This window comes from Zootermopsis nevadensis, unplaced genomic scaffold, assembly GCF_977971745.1.
Source record: "Zootermopsis nevadensis isolate Lab colony 2312 unplaced genomic scaffold, Znev_1.0 Znev_ptg000013l, whole genome shotgun sequence".
Lineage (NCBI taxonomy): Eukaryota > Metazoa > Arthropoda > Insecta > Blattodea > Termopsidae > Zootermopsis > Zootermopsis nevadensis.
The window spans coordinates 12,246,846-12,263,574 of record NW_028259145.1 but is presented as its reverse complement, the minus strand read 5'-3'; the positions used below and the strand labels follow the sequence as shown (position 1 = coordinate 12,263,574).

Below are 16,729 nucleotides of genomic sequence, written 5' to 3'. Positions count from 1 at the left end.
TAGTAATCTTCTTCCAGACTACACGGCGTAACGTCTCAAAATAATGTCGTCACCTTCTTACACGCTGCCTTGAGAAGCTGAAATCTTAACTATGTAAAAGTCTAGAAAAATTCAGAACGCACTTAAACTTATTGAAATAAAATTCGTTATATTTCTTCACTCTTATCTTGGTTTTGACTTCCTAGTACCAGAACCTGAATAGTCGACACCGCTAAAATATAAAAGCCATTGAAAACTGAGCCAGTTACGTCCAATATATATATGTACTTACGTGATATCCATGCTGGAAATAGCTTTCGGTCATAACTTTGATCTTCAAATTGACAGCAATCCAACCAATACGTTTTAATTGTTTCTCCCTTCCGAGATGCGTGTTTAGCCCATCGCAACCTCTTTAACTGCTCGAAATGCTATAAGAAAAAAATATTGAATAAAAATTTTCTTGGATATTATCCATCGTCTAGTAAATATAAAACGTAAAACGACGTTTCGGAGATGGGACTCTATCTCCGTCTTCAGGTTCCTACACAGTTGGGCCCACTAGATAGAGCTAATCCCTATCTCCGGAGATAGGGATTAGCTCTATCTAGTGTCCCATCTCCGAAACGTCGTTTTACGTTTTATATTTACTAGACGATGGATAATATCCAAGAAAATTTTTATTCAATTGACACTTCACCATCGTCAAGAAGTTTTAGATTTGATATAGAAAAAAATATTATTTTAAACGGGCGCCAGTTAAAATAACTAAAGCAAACATTCAAAGATATATATATCGTATTTTATTCAAATTTATGTCTGGTTGTAATTACCTTTTTGTTATTGGATAACTGTAATCCTGATCTCAAACTAGACGTGGTAATGACTTTTTTGTTGTTGTTCAAAAAACAGTTGTGTTCTACACGTTTGTTACTGTGTGAAAATAGCAATTCTAGTGTTCAGATGTGTTGGGATTTAACTGGATGGAAAAAGTATCGTTTTTTGATTGATGACAATAGTACTGCGCATGTAGTTATTATTAGTGTTTGCTTTTATTTTTACCTTTCTCGTCACTTTGAGTGCTGCGTGTGATAAGTACCGATTAAGAAAAAATGGAGCATTAAACCATTGACGAATCTAATGTAGGATATCTTCATTAGCAGCGTTTGTTCACATTCTATAAGCATATAATTAATGGTTACGGCACTGCAATTTATGCACCATAATAGTTCAATTTGGACAAGGGTTAAATCTATGGTACATGCCACGTGTATAAATTTGTATGCCAAATGGATAAGTCATTAGCATCCAACCGAACAGTGAAGGAAAGATAGCAACACCATTTAATTCCCGATGTTTTCAGCCAGTGCATCTGAAACGTTAATTTTGTTCCTGCAGTCTATCTGGAAACGCGGATAACTTTATCACATTTTGTTATGGCCGAATCTCTCAATGCTATATATAAACAGAGTTTTTATGCCGTGTTGTTTATCTTTCATAGGGAGTGATGTTGCAGAGTGAATTCAGTTGGCTAAGGATCCTTTCCAGTGGCGGGCTTTTGTTAACACCTTAATGAAACTTTGGGAAGGTTTATATCAGTGTCCAGGAGAACTTTATCCTGAGCTAGATATCCAGCCAACACGCCCACATGCTAGATCTCCCGTGTAGTATGTCCTTGAATGCCTAAATGCTAAACCCAAGGCCGCACTTTCAATGCAAACCGAAGTGCGAAATATGCCAGTGCTGACCAACATCATCAGGATGATGACTCATCGTACTGATGATGGAGGCAGCAAGGACCTCTAAACCACTGGTAAACTTCTACTAGACTGCATACCGTTACAGGCCAGAAGACAGCCATCTTCGGACTCTCGACTGTGAGAACCTCAAACCCTACAGTGTAAACGTAGTTTAAAACGAAGATGTGTGTGGAACGTATTGAAAATGAAGGTAAAGAAGCAAACTAAGGCTAAGAAAATTAACAAACTCCGTAATTTATACTATTTTTCTAGTATTAGTGTAAGTAAATCAAGACTGTTGTGATGATCTGGACATATAATTTTATTGGGACTACAAAAACTTACTTAGAATTTTGGCGGGAAAGTCCATTACAAGTTAAGGTACGGAAGAGACTGAAATAAATTATAAATGGATCACAGTTAAATACTTATGTTATTTTGATTGTACTGATGTACATACGATGTCCGCACTGGCCTCGCGGTCTGAGGCGTGGGCCTTTTGCCGCTTGGTCACTGGGACCGTGGGTTAGAATCCCACTCAAGCCATAGATGTTCGTCCTCGTTTTACTGTGTTGTGCTGTCCTGTGTACAGGTAGAGGCCTTGCGACGGGTCGATCCCTTGTCCAAGGAGACCTACCAAATGTCTATAGATCAAACCAACTAAAAGTTGGGACGCGCAGTGCTCAGGCACTTGAAGAACGGGTCGTTCCCAGTATCCTAGTATCCAGTATCCAGTGATGTACATACGTATGTAACCAATTGCTTTTTGCATCTGCATCGTTCTTCATTCATGAATATATACACGTTTCGGTCACTGGATCGTCATCAGTGTCCATACGTGAAATTGCAGCTGGTGTCATCAAACAGAATTAATTATACCTTTACGAACGTGCATATTAGCAATACTCTCTGGGGAGTTACATATAACATGTATCGCATATACATTCAGTAATAACATTAATGAAAATAATAGTTACAAAACCATTTAAAACCCATTTGAAACAAACTCACAAGGTTTTAGCCTAAAATGTGATGAGTTCCTTTTGCTCCCATTGTCGTTACTGGTAAGTGTCCTGACTCACGTGTTTGTGTTTTTGCTTACGATTGCACACACTCTAAACAGAGGTTGGAGCATATACGTCACTTCACTTTCTTGACATAAATCCATGTTTAAAATACAAGCGCGGTTTTTGGTTTCAGCCATAGTTGATGTCCTTGTGTTTATAGGGATAGTATATCCCGACCTCATGCAGTAGCATCTACATTGGAACTCACTGGGGTTATGTTTTCAACGTTTATTGCTTGTTTCCATTCAGCGTTCTGTGTTGCAAGGTGACTCTGGTGTAGACCCATTCTGGCTCTTATATTGAACAACAGTGTTCTGATATGCGTACCACACCTTTATAAAGTAATGGCACCAACCTTCCTGTCAGCATCTTTATTATTTAATAAGACAAAGTGAACTTTAGAGGTGGTAGTATTCTGTTCACTTATATATTTTCCTATGTTACTGTGTTTGTACATAAGAAATCTTTCACATACAGCCATGATTTCACCTTTTCCAATCGATTTAGTACTTCCATAGTTTCATTTATGGCCCCATATTCGTGTTGCTTGTTTAATATGTGTGTGTTCAAAATTTTTATTAGATTTGTTCCTGCTTGTGTGTCTCGTACGTGTTCCGTACGTCGATTTGTAAAATTGCACCCTGTTTGTCCTATACTCCATATACTTTGTCGCAACACCTGCACGTCAATTTATAAATTGCCACGTAAAGTTTCTGCGTCCTATTCTGATTCTTTAAATGGATAAGGTAAATAAGAGATCTATATCGAAACATGTTGCCCTAATAATATGTTCAGTTTTATAACATAAATATTGTTCTCCTTTCATACATTATAAACTCAATTTTATTTGCGGATAAATTAGTTAATGATGTTTAAGGTACTAATCAATGTTCGTTTTGAAATTCGTAAGAAATATATAAATGCCCTCTGTGGGAAAAATGGAGTTAGTAGATATTAAAGCATGCGGTGCAAAACGACACCACTGTGCATCAAAGGGTTAAGTTATATTCCAACGTTAAACTAAGTTCATTTTATGGTGTAGAATTTGATGTGTGAGAATGATTATGGCAGTTGACTTTGAGACGAAGACCAAGAAACAGATTTTCCACCAAGAGGACAGGCATAACAAAACAAAAATGAGTGGTACGTCTCCAATCTTCATGAAAACTTTTTTAGAGTCTCATAATGCCTAGTTTAAAGTTGCATTATGTTCCGATTAGAATTGACAAAGTTACAGGCTGATACAAAATGAGTGCTAGAAATGCAGCAACCATGTACAAAAGTTAACAATTAATAATAACCTAATTGTGGTTACAGTCACACAAGCTCGGAGTTCGCAAGAAATTTGTGTTTACGAAACTATTAATTTTCACATATTTTAACGAATATGTGCTGCAGTGCACACAACTGTGGAGCAGAAAGTTAAAAGAATTAAGCTAGAAATTAAAGCCGTATATATTTTCGTTTAAGTGAATTTTACATCTTAATCTTAAAATAACATTCAGGAAATTGCGTGGGAGTTGTATCTTATTTAGGTCTATTTAAAATTCGGTTTATGAGAAAAATATCTGACAGTAGATAAGTGGGTGGTTGAGTGAGTGGGTAAATATTTGTCATTTAATGAAGTCTTGGAATCGAAGCATGTATGATTAGCTGCATCAAAAATAATGAATTACCATTTTAAATGTGCTCGTAGGCAAGCTTACAAAGCCGTGTGATTTTTCAATTGACGTCATTAGCATTCGCCCTCTTGTAACGAAGCTCTAAGAACCGTAGATGTTACATACTGTCGAAGAATGGCACGGGAATGCGTTCATTAAACTCTTTAAAGCTGCCTAAAGAATGTTTAAGAATTGAGTCCGTTCCTCAAAGAAAGTAGCACGTCACCATTGCAAATACAAACTTGTTAACGCTGTTTAAAAAAGAATTCATGCTTGCACTGAAAAGCACGCTAGAAACATAGGTAAAACATGCAGACATTAGTTTTTCAAGAAGGAGGAAGAAGGTATAGTGACTTACTGCGGACTGGACGATCGGGGGTTCGATCCCCGACAAGGGAGAAGATTTTCTTCTAGCGTGTGCGTCCAGACCGACTCTGGGGCCCACCTAACCTCCTGTCCAACGGCGAGTAAAGCGCGTGCGTGATGTAGACCACTCACCCCCATTTAATGCCGAGGTTGAGATTGAGTAGGAGGTTAACCACTTCTCCACTGTGCGCCTATATGGCGCGTAACGGGATGGCTTTACTAGACTTTAAAGTGTTAAGGAGACTAGGAACGAGTGTGAAGTGAAGCGGTGGTTGATTGTTTATGGTCGGAGAGTTCGCGTAGGTAGATATTATCATCACGAAAATCCTCTGTCAAAATAGACAGCAGCCCGGCCGAGAATAGAACTGGATCTTTTATAAAACTTTTCGGCAGTTTGATATCATTCCTCACTTTTGTGAAATTCGGATAAATAGGGCAAGTAATAAGTCACGGTATTATTGGTTAATGTTTTAGTCAGAATTTCTTGACAGCTGGAATCGAAACACCGATCTTCTAAGTATGACAGGAAATTGTGAAAATGACATATGTGAATAAACAAAGAAAGAGATTGTATATCGTTGGTTAAAAGCGGCGTAAATTATATACTCTGTTACGAGGGAGAACATTACAATATGATTAATGATGCTAGTTACTGAAATGTCTGCCGTTAAATTACTTTCTGATCATAGATCTGATGACGTTACCGTCGGAGGAGGCGATAATGAACATTACTTAATAGGCCTGCAATTGAGAAAGCTCCTGACATGCCGTTCTGGAAGATACTGACAAAATGCTAGTTACAGAAATTCTTTCTTAATTTATAATTCCTACACCCTTCTAAAGTATGCGTTGTTACAGGCACAGTTTGTTGGACATTGCCTGTTGTCCTACATACTGTTCCTGTAATGAATCAACCATTGTCACATTCCTTTAGAGGATCACTAGAATGCTGTAACCGAAATGTCTTCGTGGGATTCCTTAATCCCTTAAAGAAGTTGCTTGCATAATAGAGTTTACATCAAAACACGTTTATGTCCGCTTCCTTACATTCTTCCCTATGAATCAGTAGCCAATAGAGTAGGTACAGAAATATTAAATAAACAGATGAACAAAGAGTGACGTATGTGTAAATACATAGTGTGTGTGCATACTGCTCGTGCTTTACACATAACAAACTTTCAGTTGCCTTGCTCTCAGGTTTAAAATTGACTTATTTTAAATGTGCTCTGGTAATGAAAACGTAACAGAGTTTGCTCCCCTGCTGAACCTAGTAAATGAATATTCTGGAAGGGACTATGTGGCTGACTCCCATCTGCCTGCGCGCTCAGCGGCCACTCTAGCATTCTCATGATGTTTGTAAAGCTACATTAAAAATGTAGGAAAACTGTAGCAGGTTATGAGATACCACAGAGAAACATCACGACAGTTTTCTCTCAGTTATCGTTACAGATAATTTGTGGCACAGCTCGTCTTTTAATCTCATAAGGAGAAAGACTGGGTACTAATTTAAGTCTTTGAGATATTTGGTTCTGGCAGCAAGCATTAAGTCGATCATGGTCTGCTGGATTGTAACGCCGTGTAGCCATTCCTCTCAATATAGTTAATTATACGAGAACTGAGGTTTTCACGGCGGAGACTTCATGTAAGTTGTGAAAAAACTACTGTTGTAAAAGTTTTATGAACTGTGAAATATATTTTACAAACATTTCCTTAAACTGGTATCATGTGAATTGCTGTCACATTTAGTTCTGACTTGAAAAACTACAAATTGTTATGTTTTGTTTTAAACATTAAGAAGGATGAAACGGAAAATAATATATAGAACGTGTGGGAGAGACGAGAACTCGATACCAAATCGGAAAACCTAAGCACAGATGGGAGGATAATATTAAAATGGGTATATAAGAATGGTGTGAAGATTTGGATTGGATTCCTATGGCTTAGAATGTGATGGGTTTTTAAACGTGGAATTTAAACTAGCTGAAAGACCTTCCTGAGAAGTTTACAGTCGATGAGACACTAAGATAAATATGGCTGTCTTCTGGGTTATAGCGTACAACCCAAAAGACAGCCATCTCACCGTCGTGAGAACCTTAAATCCCACAGGTACTAAGACGTCCCTCACATTTTATAGAACTGAAGATACAATTCCACTGTTGCAGAAATTATAATACAACAGCATTGACTGTGTAGAGAAGTGAAAACCACAGTTGAAATTAAACCTACCAGTATTTTAATATCCTGTTGCACATAAAAATCATTCATTGGTTTCAGTAATTTAGTGTCTGCTTGTGTAGGCTACACATAAACTGCGTTTACATTATTTTATACTTCGTTGCGCGAATCATTTCCACAGTTCTTGGTAATGTGGATCACAGTTCATAAAACATTTTAACACATTAACTCTGTTTTATATGAAATGACAAGAGTGACAAAATATTAAAGAATGAAATGAGATGACAACATCACTGAACAAGAGCTCACTTCACACTTTGTAATTTTATAGGACCGAATTTTAATTCTCTTCGCTACACGCTTGCCGAGACACAGAATACAATGTCGGTAGTTAGAGCACATTCGTTGTCTTTTTTTGTTTTTATTCACCACAGAAAACAACTTTCACACTTCTGTGTCGTTTCGTCGTTGTGGAGACAACGTTGAACAGAATTCGTTTCTCTCTGACGTTACCCTTGCAATTTGTCTTACCGCTCTCCACCGTTAATCACCATCAGTAATATTGACACTAAGCAACACCAACTTGACACTGTGCCGTCGCTTGGTCACATTTAAGATGTTGACGGTCGTATTCTGACTTCAGAAATGTGTTAACCTTCCAAGTACGGTATTTAATATAACCTACTAGTTCTCGTTGTATAGTGACTACTTGTAATGTAACTAACTGTTCTGAGCAGTCCTCTTTCAGAAGCAGGTAGTTGTTTCAATATAACGTTCATACGATTCCACCTGTAGACCTAGCCTTAAGCCAGCTGAATCTAGTTTATACCATAGCATTACATCTCTTTCGTGCATCGGATTCAATAGGGGTATATGGAACAATTAATGTGTTACTAAATCATAAGAAATTGACCAACTATCATTCAATATGGAAATAACAAACATGGCGTAAGTAATGTGGCTGGCCGTGGATGTTGAAAAAATATTGTTAGAAATGTCTTTTTTAAAAAAATTATATAGAAGCGACGTCATTTTTCCGGTTTTAAGAAAGAAAGTTGTGCTATTTCCGCCAGATTAGCACTGCCTTGTCATGTTTAACATTCCAGTCACGCAAAAAGAATTACATATCTATAATTATTAATAACCAGATATCTGTTCGCTTCGACGCCGTCTACCAGTGGCAGTTGTTGATACGTATGAAAATTGTGGCCCTGTCTTGTGTAAAATATGACTCCTTTCTTCTTTTTTAAAACATGGATTTTAAGTAAAATGCATTTGTGTGCAGTGAGTTAATTGTCTTAAGATGTATAACATCGACTTTCGGGTATGGAATGTTGGAGTATTAACCACCTTCAAGGTAAATGTGAGTGGAGCGAATTATGGAAGCCTAACACAACAATATATAAATGCATTATAAGGGTCGCATTTTAGGCGGTGAGAATTATGAAAGTGGCAGAGATGCGAATTTATGAGATTATGTCTGAAAACCTTGGGATAATGTTAATCCACCCTCTTCTAAACAATGCACAGGACCAGATTACAAAGGTGTGTATATATTTATTAACCCTCTGAAGGAGAAGAAAGCAGCAAAATGGCATCGATACTGAGTCGAACACAATTTCCTCTGAGTTTTGCAAAACAGAAGATACAAACAACACACTTTTACTAATTTAGAATTGTTTCACTTTTTTATTCCCTTTAATGTTAGTTCTTATTTATGTTCTCTTGCTCCTTTTTAAAATGTACTTAGTATTCTGTGTCTCCTTGTCTCATTTCTTTTCAAAAGTATATCCCGCGATTTCCTGTTCGCTTTAACAGGATCAACTTTTACTACTTGTAGTTGTTTTTAGCTCGTTAGAATGAATGTTCATTTTTCGTACGTATCTATGGCGAGAAGTCTGAGGTATTCGTTAATTTAAAAATAGAGAAAACCGTAAGTAAGAAGTTAATTTTTAAGTAGGATTTGAGGTTTTAACGACGGTGAGTCCGAAGATGGCTGGCTTCTGGGTTGTTTCGCCGTGTACTCTGATAGAAGTTTACCAACGTTTCAGAGATCCTTGCTGCCGCCATCATCAGGGCGAACGTTAGTAAACTTCTGCCAGACTACACGGTACACCAACCCAGAAGACAGCAGTCTAGGTTAATTTTTGTTCGGGGATGTTTTCCACTCATCCATAGTTACCTACTTTTATCATTTAAATTTCACAGATTTTTAGCTTTGTTAGTATAAGCTCAGGTTTCGCAACCAGAAGAGACGATTAGTCTAGTACATTTCATATGTAGGTAAAGTTCAATGATATACGAGGAGGAAAGGGGGGGGGGTAAAACTCTGAAATTCTGTCTGATATATTGTTGGCTATGCTGTTTTTATGATCCTTGCAGAGGAATTTCCAATCAAACATCATTACAAGACACTTCTCCTTTATTGACCAAGAAACTGTATTTTTGAATTTGGTCAGTTCAGGTAGGTGACTGTCGGTTGAAGTGTTGGTGTTATTACAGATTTTCCATTCTATAAACAACTCGTCGAGAAGTGATATGTGACGCTGAAGATTTTGCATGGCGAACCCTGGGTAGTAATGTTTGGCCAAGAATATGATGTGATTAGCGAAAAGGCTTAGCTTAGTATGAGACATATGTAAAATGTTTAAATTTATTTTAACTTCTATATACAAGTTGAATGTAGCATTCAAACTACATAAGTCTGAAAACTGTGCTTTATTCCACGTGTCTTAAACCGCCATGAGCTCAGCGTTACTTACTTTGAGTCAGAATGCTTAGGGTTTGATTACATTTATTCTAATTATTATTTAAATTAATTTTGTTAATTTTTATTAAAGTTATAGCATTATTTATGATTGGCTGAAAGGAAACTGGCTTTATATGTTATTCTTTATTAATGTCTTCTCTAACACCTCCTAGGCTTACTGTAAATAAAACTTTATCTATACTTGAACAATGTGATACTAACTTTAAAGAAGTGTTCTCTATACAGCGTCCTCTATCTTATTTAATAAGGAAAAGACAAATAAATAATCTTGTATTCACGGGAGAGCAGAGCTGATTAAAGCTACCGTTCAGCCTTAGTCGGGGACTGGGAATCAATACACTGCGTAGTAGGAATCTACTGGGAAGGAAGTCTACAGACGCAGCTTAAACGAGTGTTATTAAACAACTATATTAACATTTGCTCCAATAACTACGGTTCTGTCAGGGGCTAACAGATGACATCGTGTATTGTTCAATAAGACTTCTTAAAAATTTAAGCTACATTTTTATGCTATTTCCTATTGTAGAAAGGACATGAGATAGTAGGTGCTTGGTGATCCATTTTTGTATTAAGAATCTATATCCTTTTACAGATAGCATGAATGTACGTACGGAGGTTTATAGTTTGCACTCTTCATCAAATATTATTCGGGCGACTAAATCAAGAAGGTTGATATGGACGGGACAGGTTGCACGCATGGGAGAGATAAAAATTCGTACAAAATGTTAGCCCTAAAACCTATAAGGAAGCGATAAATTGGAAGACGTAGGTGTAGATGAGAGTATAATATTAAATTGTATAACAATAACGTGCGAGGGTGTGGATTGGATTTATCTGACTCAAGATAGTGTCCAGTGGCTGGCTGTTGTGAGCAAGAAAATTAATTTCAGGGTTCCATATAGGGCGGGGAATTTCTTGACTAGCTGAAGGACTGTCAGTTACTCAAGAAAGAGTCCTGCGTGTTCTGTGCGATTATCGTCGCAATGAACGGATCAGGACGGATAGAAACTGAGAGATATTATTAGAAAAGTGCTGCTAGATAGGAAGTATTATACTTAAAATTAATCATTGTTAGGACTTTTTCCATCGTATGTTCTCTAAAACCACGACGTTTCGGAGGCTGGTTCTGTCTCCGTCTTCAGGTGAGAGGTACCTACTCTGTTGAGTCCCTTAGATAGAGCTAGTCTCTGTCACTGAACCTGAAGACGGAGACAGAACCAGCCTCCGAAACGTCTTGGTTTTAAGGAACAGACGATGGAAAAAGTCCTGAAAATGAATAATTTTAAGTGTAAACTACCGTCGTCAAAACCCTTTAAAATTGAGGAAGTGTTATCTTAATGACGACGCAACTGGATGCGCCAATTAAAGTTGTTCTGATTGTTTTTAATTACTTAAGATTACCATTCCCTTCTCATAAAAAGTTAGCTTGACATTGATCGAAGAAGTGCTGAAGCTACAGATGGTTCGAGAGCTTCAGTAATGGAGGGAGGAATAATATTTCTGAAGTGAATTTTGCATGTACATTGAAAACTTTATTTACATTTCTTTACGTAGAGGCTGATGATGTGGTTGGATAAGCCTGTTTAAAAGCGTGCGTTAGCGCGTTGTGGCTGTGCTCTAAGCTTGTCTGAAATGTACGTGATTTTATCCTGATATATAGTGTAACAATTTTGCTATAGAACAATATCCTTCCCATATCGTCCGATAAGCCATGTCGGGAATTATATGCACGGAAATAAATCCCACCAAGTTAAGCAGTTTGTAATTTACGCATTATTTTGCTGTCTTCGCAGAAGTTGAACACTTAAAAGTGTGTCAGGTTGTAAGTTTTTCTTTGAATTTCTTGTCATTTTCCCCACTTTTCGAAACTTCTCTGTAGCATTCACGACATTCTTGTGTTCGTTATCGACAGTCTGATATACAACTAATTAAATTAATTAATATTGTAGCACCATGAAAGCAATGGTCTTTCAGATTTTAAATTTAGACTAAAGGTTTCTAATTTCGACCGTAACTTGCACTGTGTTTGGACAGCTGTTGCGGGCACTGCAGGAGGTAAACCGCGTAAAGTAATGGTTAATATCAGGAAGAGTCTTCTGTTCTATCACAACAATTCAGTTGAAGAATATAACATCGATTTAGCGCCTGTGAGGTACGTCCAAATGATTTCTTTTGCAATTGCAAATCCAATTTCCTCCTCAAACTAGTTTATAAATCTAGATTTTCATTCAGAAAGGTTGGCTGTTAATTTATGATTTTCCTTTTCGGCGTCTCAAACATTACTAATAAGACAGAAACCTCTCCTCCACATCTGTGATGGCGATCCTAACATATTGAAGGGTTATAAGGCACATAACAACGTTTTCCCAATTCTTCTTCCAAACGCGGTCTGGAAATTACGACGCGTTCCGAAGCTAAAATTGATCACGCTGCCTTTATCTTGGGCGCCCCAGACGTCGTTTACTGTTATGTTTATGAAATAACGTTGTGGAAATCTATGTAGGAACATTCTTGATATATGTTGCTTTCACTTATTTTGATACTTATGTTCCAAAAAGATGTTTTGATGTTCCTAACTTCTTTGGATTAGCTTATTTATTGAACTCATCGTTAGAATGGGTGGTGATTAACACTCTTGCTTCCTATTTGGAAGACACCTCGTTTCAGTTTTAGCTCGGAATTATGTAGGCTAACCGTCCTCTTACGTTTATCTCAGGATCGCCTGTCTGCGTTAAGTTAAACTAGTTGCCCGATACACCAATTTCAGGCACAATATAATATTTGTAGTTGATAAAGCGAATTTAATAAATAAGTATGTTTGGAAAAATTAATAAAATGAATAATTAGAAAGAAAGAAATGTTCTGTACTAGTGAAATAATGTTTTAAACGTGCTGTTGCAGTGATAAACTACATATACTCTTCATAGTGACATGGTTTGAGACAGGCTTCTAATGTAACAGATTGGTTTTATAAACCTTTGCAGAAGTATACGAGGTGCGATCGGAAAGTTTCAAGACTGCGCGTATAAAAACCCGTACACTTATCTCAGGTATTAAATTCATCCATCACCCTCGAAGTAGTTCCCCTGGGAGTGAACACAACGATCCCAGCGCCGCTGCCAAGCCTGGAAGCATCCCTGGAAATCTTTCTTTGTCAGCCTGTCAAGCACCATCTGCGATTCTGCCTGAATCTCTTCTATCATCTCAAATCTCCTTCCCTTTAGCTGAATTTTCATCTTTGGGAAGAGGAAGAAGTCACACGGAGCTTAGAAAGGAAGTTGGGGTCGGTTCTTGCAAGATCTTTGAGCTCCTGACAAACGAGAAGTCGATTCTGCTTCTGGTCCTCAGACAGGATGCGTCGCATGTGGAGTTCTTCCTTTAGAATCAGCTGACAGGTCCCATAGCCTATCCCAACAATATCGCACAAGTCGTTGATGGTACGACGTCGATCTTCGTGAATGGCCTGCCGAATCTTCGTAACACTTTCGGGCGTTGTGCTCGAAGATGGTCGTCCAGAACGCTCGTCATCATCGACAGAGGTTCGGCCATTTTTAAAACGTGAATGCCACACAAAAGTTTGTGCACGACCCATTGCGGACTCCCCAAATGCATGCTTTAGCATTTCATAGGTTTCCGTAGCCGTTTTGGCGAGTCTTTGGCAAAATTTGATGCACACGCCATTCCTAAATCGCAGGAGGGTTGGTACAATGCACTACCAAAACGCCCGTAACTAAGAAACAAATGCTAATTCGATGATGCCGGCTGGCACACTGATTCACTATGAATGTAGGCCGCACCCCCTAGCGGCAGAAGGTCGTACTACATCCGGTTCGCCATCTATTGACACAGTCTTGAAACTTTCCGATCGCACCTCGTAGAGTGACTTAAGAATCTTCTTTCAATGTTACTGGGATAACTCATTATCTGATTCGTAGATAAACTGTTGCGTCTGTAACGTTGGTAATAAAGACGAATGGTTGAGAATTAAAATGAAATGGATTTTAAAGAAAGCGGAGACATTTAGATAAAGTCACGTAAACTAGATTTTTCTTGACGAATTCCACATTTAGAATGGATCACAAATCAGGGTTGCATTGTCAGAAGATTGCTTGCAGGAAAACGCAAGTAAAATACTTATGCAGTAGTTGTACTAGGAATTCAACTTGAATAAAACCCCGATTTAATTAAATAAAAGTATTTTCGCTCGGCCGCTTGGATTTATTTCTGTAGTTCTAAAATTTACTCCGAGTTTTACGAGAAAACGTAAATTATTATGAGAAATGGAATGATAAGAAACAGCAGTTACTGTTTGCATTTAACTGCCTTACTCTTAAACTCGTTTTTCACTTTCGAACAACATATTACCTTCCTGCAGAGTTGAATTTAATTGTAAAATAAAGTCAGTTATCCTCCATGCTTAACTAAGCACCACACCTTGAAGAATTATGAGGGGATATAATATACCTACGCGTTCCTTAACCCGACACTAGATGGAAGTGAGTGACCGAAGGCCTCGTTATCCGCGGGGAAAGAACCGTGTTCCTATTGAACAGAAGGCTGAATTATCGTAGCGAATCATGGCTCCATACAATCTTATGGTTTTTACGTGCGTTTGTCTGATTAGAACGGAAGTAGTTGGGGTAAAAGTGCTATCTTCTCACTGTTTTATCAGGTGCAAGGGAACAGTTTGAAGGTTACAGTTGCAGCAGCTGCTGCTGTAATTTTTCCAAATGTAGTGTACGACTGTTTAGGCAAACACCACTATCATACGTGTGTTCTACCAGGAGTGAAGTTTGATTATCTTCGTTTCGCTTTGAGGGACACCGTTCCGAATGTAGACAATAAGAGGACTGACAAATAGCCAGACTGATTCTGTAGGAATAAGAAATTTATTATATTTTATTACGAAAAGTTACCTTCTGACTTTATATATCTCTTCTATAGGTTCTGCCATGTCTGAAACAATTACTTGATATCGTTTTCTGATATTACTTTACAGGATCATTGAAAAGTTGTTACGAATGTCTTATCAGATTATTCAAATGAGACCAGCTCAAAGAGATTCAGATTTCTGGAAAAAACCCACAAAGGCCCAAATTAGATACGCCCATAGCATAAATTAGATCCAGATAATTACGGTCCAACACTGATACTTCATGCAGATTGCCAAAAATTCGCTTCACTGCAAGTGCTGTGTAGGACGGCGCATTGAAATGAAAAGAAACAAATATTTTAGACCGTTTTCTTGGGGTTTATTTACGAACGAGCTATCGTAAACTTTCCAGAACTTGGAGCTAGAATGTCTTTGTGACTATGTTTCAGATGATCAAAGTTTGAATGCCAACTTCTGTTTTATCAAGTAATTTGATTCGCACTGTTTAGTAACCTGCTTTTTTTTTCGGTCCAGGATACACCAATATACATTGAAGGCTTTCGTGTCTTGTTCCTGAGTCATACGGGAACACCTGTATATCATTACCGATCACTCCTTTTTCAGAAGCTCGAGTTCTTCTGCTAATGTTGCTGAATGTCTGGGAAAGTTTCTGTTTTACTGTTGACGAAGTAATGACTCACTGCGGCAACAAGACAACACGTTTACAAAACAAACTAACCGAAACCATTCTTTGACAACTTTTGAATTAATAGTTACGTGATGTAATACTAACCACACAGTGTTAATAGTTGAAGATTTCTGTCTTCTGGGTTGTTGCGCTGTGTAGTTTGGTCGATGTTAACCAACGTTCAGAGGTCATACTGCCAGAAGACAGAAATCTTCATACTCACCGCTGTGAAAACCTCAAATCTTACACAGTGTTATTAGTTGATATACAAAATCACAGCATATTTTAGTAAAAAACTGGATCTGACTACACATAATGATCAAAGAAAGTAGAATGTAGTGACACAATACAAATGTTGAGTATTTCAATGAGGATTAAAAAAGAACAAAGAGATAATAAGTAATTTCAGATCAGTATTTGGTTCTCCTTGACTTGGTTGTTAAATTGTTAACAGACGTTTATTTAAAATAAATAAATATTTTCGTTGTGTATATTTTATTCAGATTATATTGCTAATGTGGGATTGACTATTATGAGTAAAAGAAACAAATCCTTTCCCCGCGATACCAGTTTGAATTTATTTAATTTGAATTAATTTAAAAATAAAAGTTAATGTAAGACAGATCACAGTGTAGCTCTTAGTTGTACGGTCTACTGTCTCTTCATAAACACTGTTTAATTCTTATTAATTTTTAATTTTTTTTTTTCATTTTTCCCCCATTTATGGCTAACTTTATCTAAATGTTCTAATCTTATGGTATGCGTTTTATTTGTGCAACTTATTGTTTTCTGTATCCTGGTCGCAATAAACTGTGCACTTTGTCAAGTTTTCGGTGGGTTTCCCTTTAATATTTTGCACTCCGTTCGGATTCATTCGCTATTTCAGGGGCTGGAAGGCATGGCCTAAATATTGTAGTCCTTGCGCTGACGAGTCAATAAATGGGAAGAGAAGGGTGGAAAATTGAAGTAAAGGAGGGGTACAAACATGGAATAAAGAATGGCCTCTTTTGGGCTTACAATGACTTACTAATATAAAGACATCTGTGATAGCATACTATTGTGTTAAAATGGATCTTAGGCAAATAATGCGCGAGGTTATGTGCTGCATATATCTGTTTTTGTGATTGGTTTGGCTGTGGACTATTTGAAATTTGTAACGACCTTCTAGGCTACACAACAGGTGGGGAAAGTTTTAGCTTGTGATATTCAAATTTTCGCCATCGTGGAAGTCTTAAATCTCGTCTTTAACTAACTCGGAACGCTTAGTCGTTGAGAAGATAACAGCTGTTTAAGTAGTCAATAAATTTAACGCATGTTTCTATGATAAGAACTCACAATTGATCTTTCCCTTTTTCTTAAGCTCGCGCGCGCACAGATACACACGTCTGCTAGCGATTGTTAAAGTGACCCT

The 16,729-nt window shown here is 37.5% G+C and overlaps 1 protein-coding gene across 1 annotated transcript in view; it reads left to right on the top strand.

Annotated features, from left to right (window-relative positions):
* Positions 1-16,729, top strand: part of LOC147873897 (phorbol ester/diacylglycerol-binding protein unc-13-like) — a 164,451-nt gene that overhangs the window by 15,761 nt on the left and 131,961 nt on the right. The window lies entirely within an intron of this gene.